General features: G+C 38.5%; 1 pseudogene; it reads left to right on the top strand.

Moving 5' to 3' along the window:
- The first annotated feature begins 824 nt into the window (after nt 1-824).
- On the top strand, nt 825-1927 carry LOC148203849 (uncharacterized; annotated as a pseudogene).
- The last annotated feature ends 15604 nt before the right edge of the window (nt 1928-17531 follow it).

The following is a 17531-nucleotide window of genomic DNA, read 5'->3' as shown; positions in this document are numbered from 1 at the left end:
CTTATTTCTTTTTCTTTCTATGGAGAGAAATTCTCCTTCACCTTTCCTCAAACATTACAAAGGTACGACACATGAAAAGTAAGGTTCATCATCCTAACTCCAACGAACTCTAAGGTGTCGCCTCATCTCCTTCTTCTTCAACTTCATCCACAGTCCTACAAACACGATCAGAAGCGATTTTTGCTGCGAGCACCTTGTCAGCTTCCAAAAGTTCTGTTTAGAGAAGACCTCAACTTTTGACACGTCCAAAATTGGTTTCATAAATACTGTTTGAGTTCGAAAAACAATTTTTTGACTTTCCAGAATTTGGTTGTTGATGTCAGTCATAAGTCCTTAAGATTGTTGTAGAAAAGATGACAAAATCACGAACAAAATTTCCCAAGGCATGTAGATCACTTTCCTTAAACTTATCCACGGTGTATTGCGTAAGTTCCCAAGGATACAACAAGAAATTCTTAGAAACTTCATAGGATCTCAGAATTAGGAAGGAACTCTAAAGATATTAAAAGATTAAACCCATGATATAAAGATGATAAGAAAAGAAAGGAAGAAAACTAAGAAGGTAGCTTGAGGAATAAAGTTTCCTTTAGAAGAAGAGGAAGCTTGATTTGGTGTGTTTTTTGGAGTGCAGGAAATGCTCTATTTATAGAGTAGAAACTTGGTAAAAAATTCATTGCCACAATAATAAATAATAAAAATTGACCGTTGGCACTTATGAATTTTAATGAGAGAAAAACATTATTCATTTTTGAACGTTAATGAAAAAATAAAAATTGTTGGCCAATGTTTAAAACTAACATTTGTTGGCCCATTGTATAAATTTGATGCTTGAAGACATTACAACACTTCCTTTGATAAAGAAGACAATTTATAGAGGAATTAGTTTCGTTGGCTTTATCTATAGTTGATCTAGTTCCTTGAGTTTGTTTAGACAATTTACAAATAAGAGGGAATTATTAAGACGTGTTGTTACAAGGTTTGCTATCTCTTATTTAGAATTACAAAGGTTGCATAAAAAAAGGAAATTTGAGAAAGATGTTCACTTTTGATTAATAGAGCAAGAATAAGCTATCTAAGGAAGCTAAAGGGGAGGGAAACCACAAAAAATTGTTCTTATGCCTTCATTTTGGAATCATGTCGTATTTACTCTTAAAGTCACGACTCCTGTTGTTCATGTACTTCGTCTAGTGGATGAGGAAAGAAAAACAATTATGGGATAAACAATAATAATGAACTCAATAAACAATAATGAAAGTAAATACAAGGATGTATTTGTAACCAATGATAATAGATGGAATGTTAGCTTCATCACCCCTTGCATGCAACTGGTCACTTTTGAACCCAGAGTTCTATTATTCCAACTTAAAAGTGGAATATGATTTGGAAATTACAAATGGATTGTATTTTTGTATCAGGGGGTTGGTGCCAACAAAAAATGTGCAAGAAAATTTGTTAACCGAGTTGCTTCTTTATAAGAGTGGAAGTGGAATCTCTGGTGATGACTTTGCCAATGAATCAAGAAAGACCACAACCTCGGGTGGGACACTCATGTGCTTTCTAAATTGTGTTAAGATATAACAACTACATTCTAAGTTGCTTTCTTTGATTTTTTAGCTCAATGGTGAAAGAAATATAGGCATGCTACTCCTACTTACAAAATCTAGCATTCAAGATTTTAAGTTTGTTATGTAGTTCATTGGTATGTGAACAAAATTGGAGTATATTTGAGGAACTAATAATTATTGTTCATGATATGAATCATTTCATTATAATTTTTTTTTAGAGTGTAAAAGGAAATCAATTCACATTTTACTTATTCATAATGCATATTCATTCAAAGCAAAGGAATAGGTTGGACCACAAAAATTTGCATGATTTGGTTTACATAAATTATAATTGTCCTTATAAGTTTGAGATCACCCTGTGAAGATCCTTCAAACTCTTTATATCAAATACTTTTTACTCTTCAAACCAAAATGTCCTAGGACTTGGATGTAGCCTCGGACTGAGAGGGGAAGCGCTTTCAACTTCATGGCTTCAAGCCGAGATTTTCTAGGTCTACGCCTCTTCAAGATCAAGAAAGGGTGTTCTTCCAACTTCACATCTTCAAGACCGAGAAATAGTGTGCCTATAGAAGATACTCTAATACTCAAGTTAGCCAATTGTGTCAAATAATAGTAAATGTAGTAATAATGAATATGTAAGTAATTTACCTTGTGAATAGTGCTATTTATGGGCATTTACCTAGTTGGACTTGAACTTGCGAATAATACCCTTAATTAACCTTGATTAACAACCTGTGTAACCCTCTTTAACCCTAAGTGATATTTCCACTTAACCAAATTGATCTAAACCATCTTAGGTTGAGAAAATATAGTCCATAATAGATTAAGATGTACCCAACCATCATAGGCTAGGAGAAAGTATAGTCCGTAATTAGTGATTAATAGGAGAAGTGGACGAGGATAATGGTAAAGAAGAGAAAAAAATGAATTGATTATTTTTTATGATGATCCCATTTTTAATTGGGCAACTATTATGAAACATAAGGTATTGGAGAACCAATAATTTATATAAGGAATAAGCAACCACTAAAAAAAACCACTACCAAGTGGTGGTATTGTTATTAGATATTTCCATGCTTCTAAGAAATATCCAAATGCAACTTCAATCCTAACCGGGAAGGGTAGAAAAAGATTCAAATTGTGGTTGATAATGAATTGCATGATGTCTCATGATTTGAGTTTCAAATATACTTAACTTTGACAAGAATTTCAAAAATGGGGAAGAGAAGATGAATATGTCCAATTGGTTGATAATATTGTATTTGGATGATAATGTTGGGCTTGAAGAAGAATCAATCATTAAAGTTTTAAGATTTTATAATTTATTGTTATTATAAGTTTTGAATATGTGATGTTTTGATATAATGTTATTATTATTTGAATTTGTAAGGACAACATCGTTACTTTTTCATATAATTATATTTCTATATTTTTTTAAAATGTATATATTATATTTCTTTTGACCGTAATATTTTCCTTATAATATATTATGGTTTTCGTTATAATTTTATAAAATATTTTTATGGTCTTTACTATTTTTCTTGGATAATACTATAAAATCATAATTTATACAAAATATTGCCTTACCAAAACTCAATAATTTTATCAAACCTGACTTATTTATAGTATTAATTTGAACTTACATATTGAGTTACTCAAAATTTTGAAGCAATTCAAAATAAACATAATAAACACCTAAAATCAAATCTATAATCAGATTTATAACCTTAGTTGAATCACGCTACATTCCACATACTCCTACTCAAATTTCAAATTCTCTTAGTATTAATAAATCAATGAGTTTAAATTTTTATCCAAAATTCGAGTTCAACTTCTCTCATATGATATTAATTTGGTTTAATTATTTTCTTTGTTCTTGATTTGACTATAGTGTATCAAATTGATCAAACTTTTTCAAAAAGTTTCAATTTCGTGTAACTTAATTAAAAAATTTCAATTGCGTTCACGTTTGATAAAATTTGCTTCAATCAAGTATCTTTCTAGACAAAAACGACTTTGCGCAACAGCATATTCTTTCCTTTTTTTGTCAGTGCTATCTTCAATATGATTTGTTTTGATAATGATATGTGAAAAAAATAAAAGTAAAAGCTATAAAAGAAACTAACTAAAGTTTAACTCGATATAATTTTTATTTTTTCAATTTTTTCAATAAAGTTTTACCTTTTTGATATATAATTTAATCTCTTATAAAATTGAAAAAAAAATATAAAGATATATAATTATTATATTATTAATATATTTTTAGGTGATGTGAAATTTTTAATATATCAATCTGAAGATATTTAGTATAGGAATAAAAATAAGAGATAAAATGTAATATAATTAATAAAAATTATTAAATTATTGCATATTTTTACATTATTGTTAATTTTTTAATGTTAAAAAAAACATACTAAATTATTTCTTTTTAAAACAAAATGTGACATAATTAAAAATATAATATTGAAACAAACTTAAAAATAGTTGGATAAAATAAATTATTAAATCCAAAGAAAATTTATGACATGAACTAAAACAAAATCTAATAATATGAGTATGAAAAAGTGCAAAAATGTCTTGGTAATAGATTATTGTTGTTGGAAAAAGTGTTGAGAGATAATCAACTGTGTAGGTATCAAGATTAATTGTAATCAATAATAATAAAGAATTCAAAAAATAGTGTGAGTGAAAATATAACTATTAAAAAATAATATCATGTAAAGATATATTAAAGTTAGCATTGACAAAGAAAGAGAGGGTATGTTACTGCATAGAGAGCATAAGAGAGAAAAAAAACTAATGTCGTTTTTCTTATTTAACGTTGATTGAGGAAAATTTTATCAGTTTTGGACAAAATTGAAATTTTTTGGACGAAAACTTTCTTAAAATATTTGACCAACTTGAGATACTGCAGTGAAACCAGAGAAAAAAAACAATTAAACCATATTAAATTTTAAACAAGAAAACTCCTATATTATCTTTAAAGCTTTACAAGATAGTGGAAACTTTCAAAACTTTAACTTAAACACTATATTTCTTATAATATTTGTGCATTTAATCGACGACACAACACATCTATATAGCAAGTAAATAAGAAATTTAAAATACATTAAAACTTTAACTTAAACTTGGAAACACTTATTTTATATAACCAACTTGTATTGTAAGTAATATGCATATAAAACAATTTAGCCGGTAGGTTATTTGAATTGAGATAAAATAGCCACATAAGAAAGTCAAAAATTGAAAGTCTACCGTATGGCAGGACGATCTCGACAAATAAGGAGGAATGAGCAATCCAACGCGATAAATATTCAATTCTAAGCAAAACAAATACGAAGGTCATTTGGTCATGCATAAGTGTAGGCTGGACGGGCGATCTCAACAGCAAATACTTCTTAAGGGATATCAAGTATCAAGGTTAAAGGTAAGAGGTAGATCGATGACATTTATTGTGAATTTAAGTATTTGCTTTGACCCCTGTTCAGACTGTTTACTAACTTAAGCATCGGGGTACCTTTGACTGGTACCTCCGACCAGTTTGAAGCACAAACGAAGGAGAATTTGGACTAAGGATGGATACAATTACCCGAGCGGTTTAAAAGTGAAAGTGTGAATGTGTGTTTTGTGGAGTTCCTCGACCGTACACCCGACAAATTTTGGCGCCCACTATGGGACCGAGTGATTTTGAAAACCCAATGGTGACCACGAGAAATATGAACGTAGAGGACCCGACAAAAATGATCAGGATGCTTCAACAACGGATGGAAGAAATGCAACAACATATTGAGGGGGAGTTGGTCGTCCTTAGAGCCGAGAATGCGGCAAGGGCCGCCAATGAGAAGGCCTCGGAGGAAGGAGATAAGATTGATCATACGAAATGGACAGAACAAAACTATGTCCCTACTGGAACTGGTCAGGCCACCGACACGAAGGTTCACATATCAGAGCACTTGCCCCCGCCCTCCGTCCTCGCCCAGTTCAAGATGTACAATGGTTCCATAGATCCCGAGGACCACATTAAAATTTTCACTAACCGAATGGTGTTCCATATTCGCAACAACGTCATCTAGTGTCATGCTTTCTCCTTATCCTTCGAAAAAGAAGCATTGGGATGTTTCAACTCTCTGTCCCCACACTTGATTGAGAATTTGGCAAGCATCAAACATACGTTTGGGCATCAGTTCGCTGGAAGTTAGGCCCAAGACCTAACTGTTTTCTCCCTAGTGACCCTCAAGCAGGAAAATGAGGAGTCACTAAAAACGTGCATGGATAGGTATCAAAAAATCGTACGGTGGATGAAAGGTCTCAACCTTGAGCTTGCCCTCCAGTAAGTACTGCTGGCCCATAGGTTGGGTCCGTTCGCCAATAATATTTGTCGGCTACCGCCAAAAACCATGGAGGAGTTAAGGAAGCGGGCAACGAAAGACATAAGGATGGAGGAGATGAGAGAGGCTTTCAAGAAGCAGAACCAGGAAGCGATAACAGAGAAGGAGAAGGCGGGAAAGAAGCCGAGTGATCAAAATGAAAGATCAGGAGGCTCTAGGCCCGAAGACTTACCTCGAGGACCTTGTTATCAACAATACACCCCGTTGAACGCACCTCGGGCTATGATATTGTAGGAGGCCCTTAGTTCAGAGTTAATGTTTTTGCCGAAGCAACGCCCGACGCTGCTCGATGCCAACGGCAATAAGCACTACCTTTATCATAAGAACATGGGTCATACCACGAAGGAATGTGTGACCCTCAAAGAGAAAATTGAAGAGTTGATTTGTGCAATTCAACTTAAGCAGTATATGAGATCTGACCGCCTGACGGAGCGACTAGAGAGTAGTCTACGGCAGACCAGAGGGAATACCGCGAGCGCCCTCAGTATGGGGGAATGGCGGTCTACGACCTGAAAGGAAATGAAGTAGAAGCCACAGTCGAAGTTGTGATTGCCCCCTGCGTGGCTATATCAATACCATCTATGGCGACTTTACTAGCGGAGGATCCTCATCGTTAGCTAGGAAGCGCCATGTTCGAGCACTTCGGTCGGTTCATGCGATTGACAAACCACAAAGAACTATGCTACCAATCACATTCACGAATTTAGATTTTTCACACACACGACCCAGAGCAGGATGATCTCATGGTCGTCACTGCAAAAATAGCAAGAAATGGAGTGAGCAAGGTGCTTGTTGACCAGAGTAGTTCGGTCAACATCTTATGTTAGAAGACCTTCCAACGAATAGATCTATCGGAGGACTTGATCCTTGCATACAACAAGCATATAATAGGCTTCGTAGGGGAGTGAGTCGGTACCAGAGGATATGTGGACCTCCGGACATGCTTGGAAATCGGTCAGGATAGCGAGGAGCAGAGGATCCGTTACCTGTTGGTAGACGCTAACACAACTTATAACATGTTATGGGGACGCCATTGCCTGAACGCCTTTGATGTCATTGCCTCTACAACACACCTCACGTTGAAGTATCCATCTAATAAGGGGACGATCTGCACCATTCAGACGGATTAGAAGATGTACCCTCATTGTCCTCTTAGGAAGGTGCGACGGTCGGAGGTTGCAATGGCGGATCTGGATCCGCGAACTAATACCGAGGACCAGATGGATCCCAAGAAAGAGGTAAAACTGATAATTCTGGACAAGGATGATACACAAACAACAATGATAGCTAAAGGTTTGGAGGAAGCAACCAAATGGGAGCTGACGATAGTGTTGAGATATAACCGGGATCTTTTCGCGTGGAAAAACGGTGATATGCCCAGGATCCATCCTTCTGTTATGTCCTTCAAGCTATCGCTATTCAAGGAGGCTCGACTGCTTGCCCAAAAGAAGAGGCAACTTGGAGAAGAGAAGAGGAGGGAGATAGAAGATGAAGTTGGCAAACTGAAAGAAGTAGGGTTTGTGAAGGAGGTAACTGAAAGAAGTAGGGTTTGTGAAGGAGGTAACGTACACAACATGGGTAGCAAACGTGGTCATCGTAAAGAAGGCAAACGGGAAGTGACGTATGTGTACGAACTAGACAAATTTAAACAAAGCATGCCAAAGGATGCTATCCACTACTCAATATAGATAGGTTGGTTGACGGGGCATCCGAGCACAACATGCTGAGATTTTTGGATGCCTATTCAGGGTACAACCAAAGTCCCATGTACGCACTCGACCAGGAGAAAACGACCTTCATCACCGAAAGAGCCAACTACTACTACGAAGTCATGCCCTTTGGGTTGAAGAATGCTAGGGCAACCTACCAGAGGCTCATGGATAAGATCTTTGCTCAATAGATTGAACGGTGCATAGGGTCTCTATGGATGATATGGTGGTCTAGTCCAACTCAAGCGCGAACCACATCAGGGACTTAGAGGAGGTCTTTCAGCAAGTCCAACGGTACAACATGAGGTTGAAAGTCTGCTTTATCAATTCATCCCAAAGTTGGTCGAACGCATTCGACCAGTGTTAAGGAAGGTGAAGAAGGGCTCGTGGGAGAAGTGAGATGGTGACTGAGAAAAGGATTTTACGGAGGTGAAAGTCATACTAGCTAGTCCGCCCGTAATGATTGGGCTAGTAGCTAATAAAGAGCTCCAAATTTACTTAAGCGTATTAGGTGAGGTGATCAACACTATGTGGTTACAAGAGAACCCTGAGCTAAAGCTTATTTATTTTGTTAGTCGGGTGCTACAGGATGCGAAGACCTGGTACTAGCAGGTAGATAAGGTCACGCTTGCCTTGAACACGGCCAGAAGATTAAGATCATATTTTCAAAGTTACCAAGTGGTGGTCTAAACAGACCACCCAATATAAAAAATCTTACGAAAACCCGACTTGGCCGAACGGATGGTATCTTAGGCCGTGGATTTATTCGAATTTGAGTTACGGTTTGAATATAGAGGATCCATCAAAGGGAAACACATGGCAGACTTCGTTGTTGAACTACCTCACACCCCACCCAATCCCAGGTGGAATTTGTACGTGGACAGAGCGTTCGGAAGGGGAATGGGGGTGTTGCGATAGTCCTAGAAGGAGAGGGGTGATAAAACCCCTTTTATACAACTCCCCCACTAAGATGAAACATACAATTCTTCACGCATCAACCGAACGGAGCAACTGTACGACATCTTGTTGCTCCATGAGCTTTCTAATTTTTGTCCTCTAGTAACCATCAACCTGCATCGTTGTGACTAGGCACTCTATTAATGGCTTTGACAGCACTTGCCGAATAATGGTGAACAACTGACCTTTCTCTTTTCCGTTTGATAGCTTCGAAAGCATATTTGCCCTCAAATTTTCCTCCTTGGGATCTGCTTTATCTCCATCATTTCAAAGTCTTTCATTAGCGCCGAGTTATTGTGAAAATACTGTAGGAGTTGGTGGTCTTTGACCTGAAACTCATTGCTCATATGACTGACTATCAATTGAGAATCTGTTCGGCACGTCAGACGACAAGCATTTTGTGCAAAGATGCCCAACCTGTCAAGTGCATGCCAATAACATACACGCTTCATCAGCCGTTTTGCACAACGTTGTATCCCCTTGGCCGTTCGCCCAAAGGGGATGGATATAGTTGGACCATTCCCGATAAGTTGGGCGGAGTAGAAATTCCTGCTAGTAGCCATATATTACTTCACCAAATGGATAGAAGTAGACGCACTGGCAACGATTACGGCTAAGCAGGTGCAGAAGTTCGTGTAGAAACTGATATGCCGTTTCGAGCTCCCCTAGACGGTCGACTCAGACAATGACAGACAGTTCACTATAAGAAATTAGCTAAGTTCTACAAGAGCTTGGGCATCAAGCATGTTAACAACTCAGTGGAATATCCCCAGACGAACGATCAGGTTGAGGCCGTCAACAAGACAATCATGGCCAAGCTTAGGAGGGGGTTAGGGGAGAAGAAAGGCACTTGGGTGGATGAACTGCCAGAAGTCTTGTGGGTATGCACCCCGCACGGGACAAGCCCTTCAACCTTATGTATAGTACTTACGCCATGCTCTAAGTCGAAGTAAGAAAACCATCCTTGCGGTTTCAATTGGAGAACATCCGACTGAATAACGAAGAATTGAAAGTAGAGCTCGATACTTTGCAAGAGTGGAGAGAGGTCACAGTCGTTCAGTCTGAAGCATGCAAACTGTTGATAGAGAAGAGATATAACATCGAGGTCAAGCCTAGAAGTTTTCGGGAAGGCGACCTGCTATGAAGAAAGATCAACGACGCGAGACGATCTGCGGCACACGGAAAGCTGGATGCCAACATGGAAGGCCCATTGAAGATAGTTGAAGATCTAAAAAATGTAGCTTATCGCCTAGCCAATCCGGATGGCAAAGCCATCCCCAACACTTGGAACACGTCATACTTAAAATTTTATTTCAATTAACAAAGAAATTCCCTATGTGTACATTTTCACCAAATTAAATGAGACAAGAATTTCTAGGATATCCAACTTGTAGTATCATCATAATAAATTTGGTGAATGGAGAGTTCCAAAAGGAACCACTACTAACTGGGTCGGGCGTTGAACGGGGAGTTCTCAAAGAGAACCACTACCACCCGACCCTAGCTAACTACTGTGTTGGTGAACGGAGAGTTTTGAAAGAAACCATTGCCAACTCAGTCAGATGGTGAACGGAGAGTTCTTAAATGAACCACTATCGTCCGACCTTAAGATATGAACCACTATCGTCCGCTATTGGAGGAACCTCCATTGTCTAGTTTAAACAAATCCGACTAATGAGATCAAACGATTTGCGCATCAAAAAAGAATTGCATTTATTAAAAATCGATCGTATCGTACCAAACGGTTCAAACAAATGCGTATAATTGAGAAGTCAATCGAGAAGGCCGAAAGCAAAACAATTATATTAATCTCCAAAATTCAGGTTATAAAAAATGATGTCGACAAACCAGTGGAGCAAACACTTTACAAAACTGAGTGTTTGCCACCCGGTCTTGTCAAGAAAATAAAAATAAAACTAAAACTAATGGTAGAAAAAATCTCACGAAAATTAAAAGCAACCTATGCGTCGACATCTTGATCCCCTTCAGCTTCCACCACAACCTTGTCTTGCTTGCCTGCCTCCTCACCAGCCTCAAGATCATCCAAATCGAAGTTGTTTTGGATGCTTAACTCGACCCTCTCAGTGAGCAACTCCTGTTCCTTCTCGGTTTGCTCGTCCATTTTGCCCTTAAGCTTTTTTTACTCCTCAATCATCTTATCACCCTTTATTTGGGTAATCCCTTCCTTCTTAATAGCCTCCTTCCATTCCTAGTGGGCCTCGTCCAACTTCATTTGCAGATTATCCTGCTGCTTCTCACAACCCTCATGGGTGGGGATCAGTTCCTTCAAACAAGCACAAAGCTCAACAGAAGCCTTCCTCTCCTCGGTCAATTCCACTTGCACATCCTCAGCATCTGTCCTATCAATAAATTCGCACAAGTACCAATTCAGCATGGCCGCTCGGGACGAGAGCTCTAGAGCGGCGTTAGTAATGTCCTTTACAGACATTTGCTCAAGGACTGTGCGCTCAGCCAAGTTCATGTGAAAATTGACCTTCTGGCCAATGTGGATCTCCGTCCTACATATGACGCCCAACAGCGGCCGAGGGGTGCTTCCTTCATGCCTACTCCTCTTAGAAGAAGATCTCTCCCCTTCTTTATGAGGCCTCTTCTTCTTCTCGGGAGGAGCGACAACAATAGTGGCAGTCACGGTGGAGGGTTGCTCTAGGTCCACCACCAGGGAAAACTGAGGAACTTCAACGCGCGTCACCACTTGAAGGGAGGTCGAACGACTCTTCAAGGGTTAAGCCGCTTGACTAAAGGAGGCCGATCAAGGGTCTAGAGCCTTGGACGGTGAGCTGCCCATCTTCTTCCTCGAAGCAAAGAAGTTGCTCTTCATAAGGGCGGGGATGGACATGATGTCTGAAAGAAAAACACAAATTTAACTAAGTTTGGACCAAACCATAAAGTGAAACGATAAAAGAAAAATACCATACCAAAGAACATTTCATCGAATTCCTCATGATCAAGGCAGCCAATGAGGACACGAGCAGAGAGGTGGTAGGGTAAACCGTCTATGACTCTAATAATGGTTGAATATACCGTTATCTGTGATGGAATTTTGATATTAAATCAACTCATTTTGACTTAGAAGCTTGCTTGAACTCTTGTTTTTAGTTTAATTTTGTGAATAAGTGAATCGAGGTTATACTTTATGATTTTATCACTAAATTCCCTTAATTTTGTAGGTTATGGGTATGTTTTGGAAGGAAAGCAAAAGTATCAAGGAGTCGAAACTAAGGAGGGAAAAGAAAAGCATCAGAGAAAAAGGCTGAAGAAGGCGCAGGGCGCCTGGTTTCCCTTTTCTGGGCCATCAGCGCCAGCGCAGGGCGCCTGATTGCTCTTTCTGGGGCCCTCAGCACCACTCTGCACCGTAGCACGCCTGGGTGCCCTTTCAGGGGCGCTAAGCGCCAGGTACAACCCAGTTTCGCCTGCTTGCACTCTTGGGGTGCTAAGCGCTAGTTTCAATGCAACGTTGAGCGCCTGCTTGCCCTCTGAGGGGCGTTTAGCACCAATTCTCTCGCAATGTCGCCTGCTTGCCCTTAGTTGGGGCGTTGAGCGCCAATGACTTGGGCTTATGGACCAATTTTTTTATCTATTTAAGGACTTGCACGCCCTAAGGTTCACATCTTTGGAAGCAGAGAAACACACTTTTCGACCCTCTAGAGGCAGATTTGGATGCAGGAGCTCTCCTCTTCTTTTTTAGGGTTGTTATCTCACTTTCATTCCATTGTACACCAAGGTTCTCCATGACTATGGAGAACTAAACTGAGTTGTTGTTGGGGAAGTTCTCCATTGTACACCAAGGTTCTTCATGTATTTTAATATGATTTGAATTATTTTATGCTTCTTTCATTAATTATTAGTAATTTCCTCCTTTGCTCAATGCTTGTTATGTTTTGATCACTCATAGTGTCGCAACCGGAATTGCGACGGGACGACGATCCAAAAAAGAATCGTTTGAAAAAGAGATTTGGAGTCGCCACCATAGTTTATTCTGGAAAACTACGGAAAAACCATAAAATGATAAGGCATGGTCTGCGAAAATCAGATTTTGGGTTCAGGAGTCGGTTACGCGTAGGGAAGGTATTAGCACCCTACAGCGCCTACCCGAAGGCAGTACCTTTAACTAAATACGAGAATGTGATGTGGTTTTCAAAATGTTTAACTATCCCCTAAAATAAAACTCTAAAGAAACAAAATATATTTTTTTTATTTTTTTGGGCCGGACAAGGATTGACCTTGCTCCTATGTATTCTCATTTAAAATGAGAAATAAGGGTTACGAGTTCTTTTTAAAACTGTGTTGGAAATTCTTTTTAGGAAATTGTTTGAGAGTTTTGTTTGGAAAGGATTATGGATAATTTTGGATTTTTGGGAAGTGAACCTGACAAAGACTAGCCTTGCTCCTACGTATCTCCACTTTTGATAGAGAATCAAGGATCACGTAGTTCTGGCACAGAGATTGTTTGTTGTTTGAAAAAGCATATGTTTTAAATTTTTGAAGATTTTATGTTTTTTAATATTTTCAAGAAAAAGAAGGTAATGCGTACTAGGCCGACGCGAACGGTCACACGAGCACTCATACCATTATTTAAATTTTTTAATATTGAGGATATTAAGTACTAGGCTGATGCGAACGATCGCACGAGCACCCATATCCTGATTTAGTTATTTAAATAAGAGAGAAATGTATTGAACACTAGGACGATGCGGACGATCACACGAGTGGTCAACCTTTAAAACATATTTTGTTATTTTTATTAAAAAAAAGAGAAAAGGTTTGTAGCACAAGGACGACGCGAGCGGTCACACGTGTGCTTAACCTTTAAAACATATTTTTGTAATTTTTATTTAAGAAAGAAGAAAAGGTTTTTAGCACAAGGACGACGCGAGCGGTCACACGTGTGCTTAACCTTTAAAACATATTTTTGTAATTTTTATTTAAGAAAGAAGAAAATTTTTTTAGCACAAGGATGACGTGAGCGTTCACACGTGTGCTTATCCTTTAAAACATATTTTTGTAATTTTTATTTAAGAAAGAAGAAAAGGTTTCTAGCACAAGGTCGACGTGAGCGGTCACACGTGTGCTTAACCTTTAAAACATATTTTTATTATTATTTATATATATATATATATATATATATATTTTATTTTTATGTATTATTATATATATATTTTAAAATAGGTAGATATTTAAAATAAAAAAAATAAATGAAATAAGATAAATAGGAAACCAAAACAAATGAAATAAAATAGTAAATAAATAAATAAAATAAAAAATATGGGGGTGCCTAAATGAGAAAATGGGGTGTCCAAACCATTTCTCCTTTTATAAACAGACTGGGCCTAAACCCAAGCTGAAAGGGGGTGTGGAAGTGAGAACATGGGTGTCTAAACCAAGTTTATTTCTAATAATGGACTAGGCCTAAGCCTAAGCGGAAAGGGGTGTGAAAAGGAAAACAGGGGACTACAAGGAAGAACAAAAGACTCGAGGCCCAATTGAAAGAAAATGTGAAGGGGTGCGAACAGGAGTGCAGCGCGTCCAGAAGAAGATTCAGCCCACCAATTAGGCCCAAAACTCCTTCTACCTAGAAACCTGTAGGGGTTCAACCAACTTCGACTCATTCCACAATTTAGAGACCCAGGGTCTCATTCTCTGATAGAACTAGCCTAGGGCTGGGATTGCCTCCCTTGAACACCTACGCCACTACTTCTTCGAACCAGACCCCCGCCCCACCACCTTTTACCGGTCTCGGTGTCGGCGGTGACACCAAGCGCTACCGAAACTACTGTCGGCCGCAGCGCCACTGCCGTCTCCCTCTTCTCACTTTGAAAACGGAAACCCAGGGAGTGTTCGCCTCCACTGCACATGCGCCACTACTGCTTCGAACCAAACCCTCGCGACGCATCCTCGTCGCTGTTGCTGCTCGCCGCTACCGTTGCTCGCCGCCAGGATATTTGTCGGTTACAGCGCCAAACTCACTTCCTCTCTCCACTTCGTCTCGCGCCTGAGACGACAGCCTTTCATAGACCCTCGAGATTCTTATCTACTGTTCCTTCCAGGAACAGAGCCTCGAGGTTCGGAGTATTGAAACCCCCAGTTTTCGTTTTTTGGCTTCAGATCAAATCTAATAGCCGCCCCTCTCATCACTCCACACAAGCCATATTCGACAAAGACCTTGATTTTAGAGGGATCAATGCGGACGCCGTCGCCGGTGAGGTTAATGGGGTCCTTGCAACTTTCGAATGAGGAGGAAAGTGGCTTATGGCTTACGGATGAAATTTGATGGAAATGCCCTCTCTTGTATTCTTATAAAACTCAAGAAATTGAAACACACATAAGGTATTTGAATCTGACTTTAAATGGTTAGTTTCATTTGACGCAAGTGAGGGATGAATAGAGCACAAGTACTATTGGTTTCATTATGTGGTGTTCTGCGTGAGATCTTTGCTGACTCTATGATGATAATACGTTAGAATGGGTTGGCGAGATGATGATGGGAGCCGTAGTGGAGGCTAGGAAGTGAGTGAGTTGGAACTTTTTGGCTATGTGAGACCGGTGTGGTGGTTGTTTCTTTTTCTTGCAGAGGAAAGGAATTAAAGGTTGTGTGTGACTTTCTGCTTAATGATTCAATTTTATTGTTGGTTGGGGGAGTGAATAGAGGCGTATTGTTGATTGGTACCAGACAGAGTGTAACGCAGCGGATTAAAGCTTAGAGTAGCAGAAAGCGTGTTCGGTCACCTTTTTAAAATAAATTGGTATGTTTTTAGAAAATCAATTTTCTTTCAAAAAATTTATCGAACAGTTGATATGCGTAAAAGATAAAAAATGTAGGGAATAGAAAATCACACGAGTAATTTTTATACTGGTTTGATTCAATAGAATCTACATCCAGTCGTTAATCACTATAAAAAGTGATTAACAGTTCCACTAAAAAGATGTTTCACAGATTGCAACAAATAGTGAATAAAACAGATAAATAAACCTTCCTTCGACGAACGAACCAGAAGAAGAACACTCTACCAACTCGAAGAGAACCACTCCGACTATCGACAAACGAAACGTGAGCTTCTCCTATTCACGAGACCAGGTAGAGAACCTTGCTAACTAGAAGAGAGCTTGCTCCGACTATCGACACACGAAACGCGAGCCCCTCCTGTTCACGAGACCAAGCAAGGGAACTTGAACTATAGCTTCTGAGAACTTCCTCTGACAAACAGTATTCTGCAAGAGCTTCCTATTCAACTTATCTTATTTTGAACTTCACAGAAACCCAATATATAGCCAGTTGTTCTGAATATCTAAGGTTAAGTCCCAACTGCCACGAATAATCGATTATTGTAAGTGATAATCGATTATTGAAATCCGTTACAGGTTTTTCAAAAAATGTGATAATCGATTATATGAGGTGATAATCGATTATTCCTGGATGACTTTGTGATAATCGATTATTGCCATTCCATAATCGATTATTTCAGTTAAAAATGCAAGTTTTACAAAGTTTACAAGACTTTCCTACTATATTTAATTTCTACAAATTGCTTTTAAATAATTCTAATATCTTCTTCAACTAAAACTTCTTGCAGCATCATCAAAACAATTTTCTTCAAGATTTACCAATACTCCTTATTGGTAACAATCTCCCCCTTTTTGATCATGATCAAAAAATTCAATTTTAAAAGCAATTTTGGCTTACCTGCAAAACATACAAGCTAACAGACAACAACAGAGTTAGCAATAACTGTATTAATTTATACTTCTCCCCTTATATTATTCTTCTCCCCCTTTTTGATCATAAGAAAAAAGATTTGATGTAAAAAGCTCCCCCTAAATACGATCTTCTCCTCAATTAAACAAAGTATGCATATAATCAAGAAATCATTTTATTTATGAAAAGAAGGCTTACATTATAAGAAGAAACATAAAAGACAGAATGAAATAGCAAGCAAACAACAAAACATGCTAACATAGAACCTATATCTAAAACTCAGGACTAGGAGATCTTTTTGGAGGTTGAAGGTTGAGATGATTCTCGATATTAGATAGGCGAACATCAAGATCAAGAAATTGATCAACCATGTACTCATCAATAGATTGTTGCCACTCATAAATCTCCTCAAAGTGTGTTCTTTGTGCTAGACTCATATCCTCTAATTGCTTAGATAATCTGGCAAAATGTTCTTCCATAGAGAGTGAGGAGGATGAGGGCATGGTAGATGGACCAGCATCAGAAGGAGCAGCAACACTAACTGGTTCTGCTATATGAGTATCGATGTCATCATCTTCATCTTCATTAGGATGGTCATCATCTTTGTGAATGAGAACTCGTCCTCTAGTAATGAATCCCATCTGACGAAAGGTAGTATCTCCAATTTCCGAGCCAACAGCTTGAATGGCTTGGACAAGTTCTCCTTCAACATTTACACCTTTGTACTCCAAAATCCTAGAAATAAGAAGAGCATAGGAAAATTGATATGAATGGGATTTCTTAGCTTTTACCATTGTGTCAGCAATGAGAGTAGGCCAATCGATGTGTATGTGATTTAGGATCCCATACAGAAGAAGTAGATCCTGCTCAGAGCATTGAGCATGATTGATTGCTCTAGGACATAGTATCCAGACAATCAAGTAGTGAATCATCCTTTCTTCAACCTTGAAACCTCCAACAAGAAATTGCCTTCAATTAGTCTGCTGTTCAGGATGATGCAAGAAGGATTGGAAAGTCATCAACCTATTGAAATCTTGAAGTCCTAGATGAACTTTTACAGCATCATCCCAGATGGTAAGTTGAGCAACTTTGGTCCACACATCATCATCTAAAATTATGCGGACACCCTTTACTTTAGTGGATATAATCCCATCTCGATATCTCAAGTTGAAGTAGAAAACTCTTATGAGATCGGGATAAA

The sequence above is a fragment of the Vigna umbellata genome, chromosome 2, assembly GCF_029865625.1.
Source record: "Vigna umbellata cultivar VRB3 chromosome 2, Vumbellata_1.0, whole genome shotgun sequence".
In the NCBI taxonomy this organism is placed as follows: Eukaryota; Viridiplantae; Streptophyta; class Magnoliopsida; order Fabales; family Fabaceae; genus Vigna; species Vigna umbellata.
This window is presented reverse-complemented; position numbering and strand designations above follow the sequence as displayed.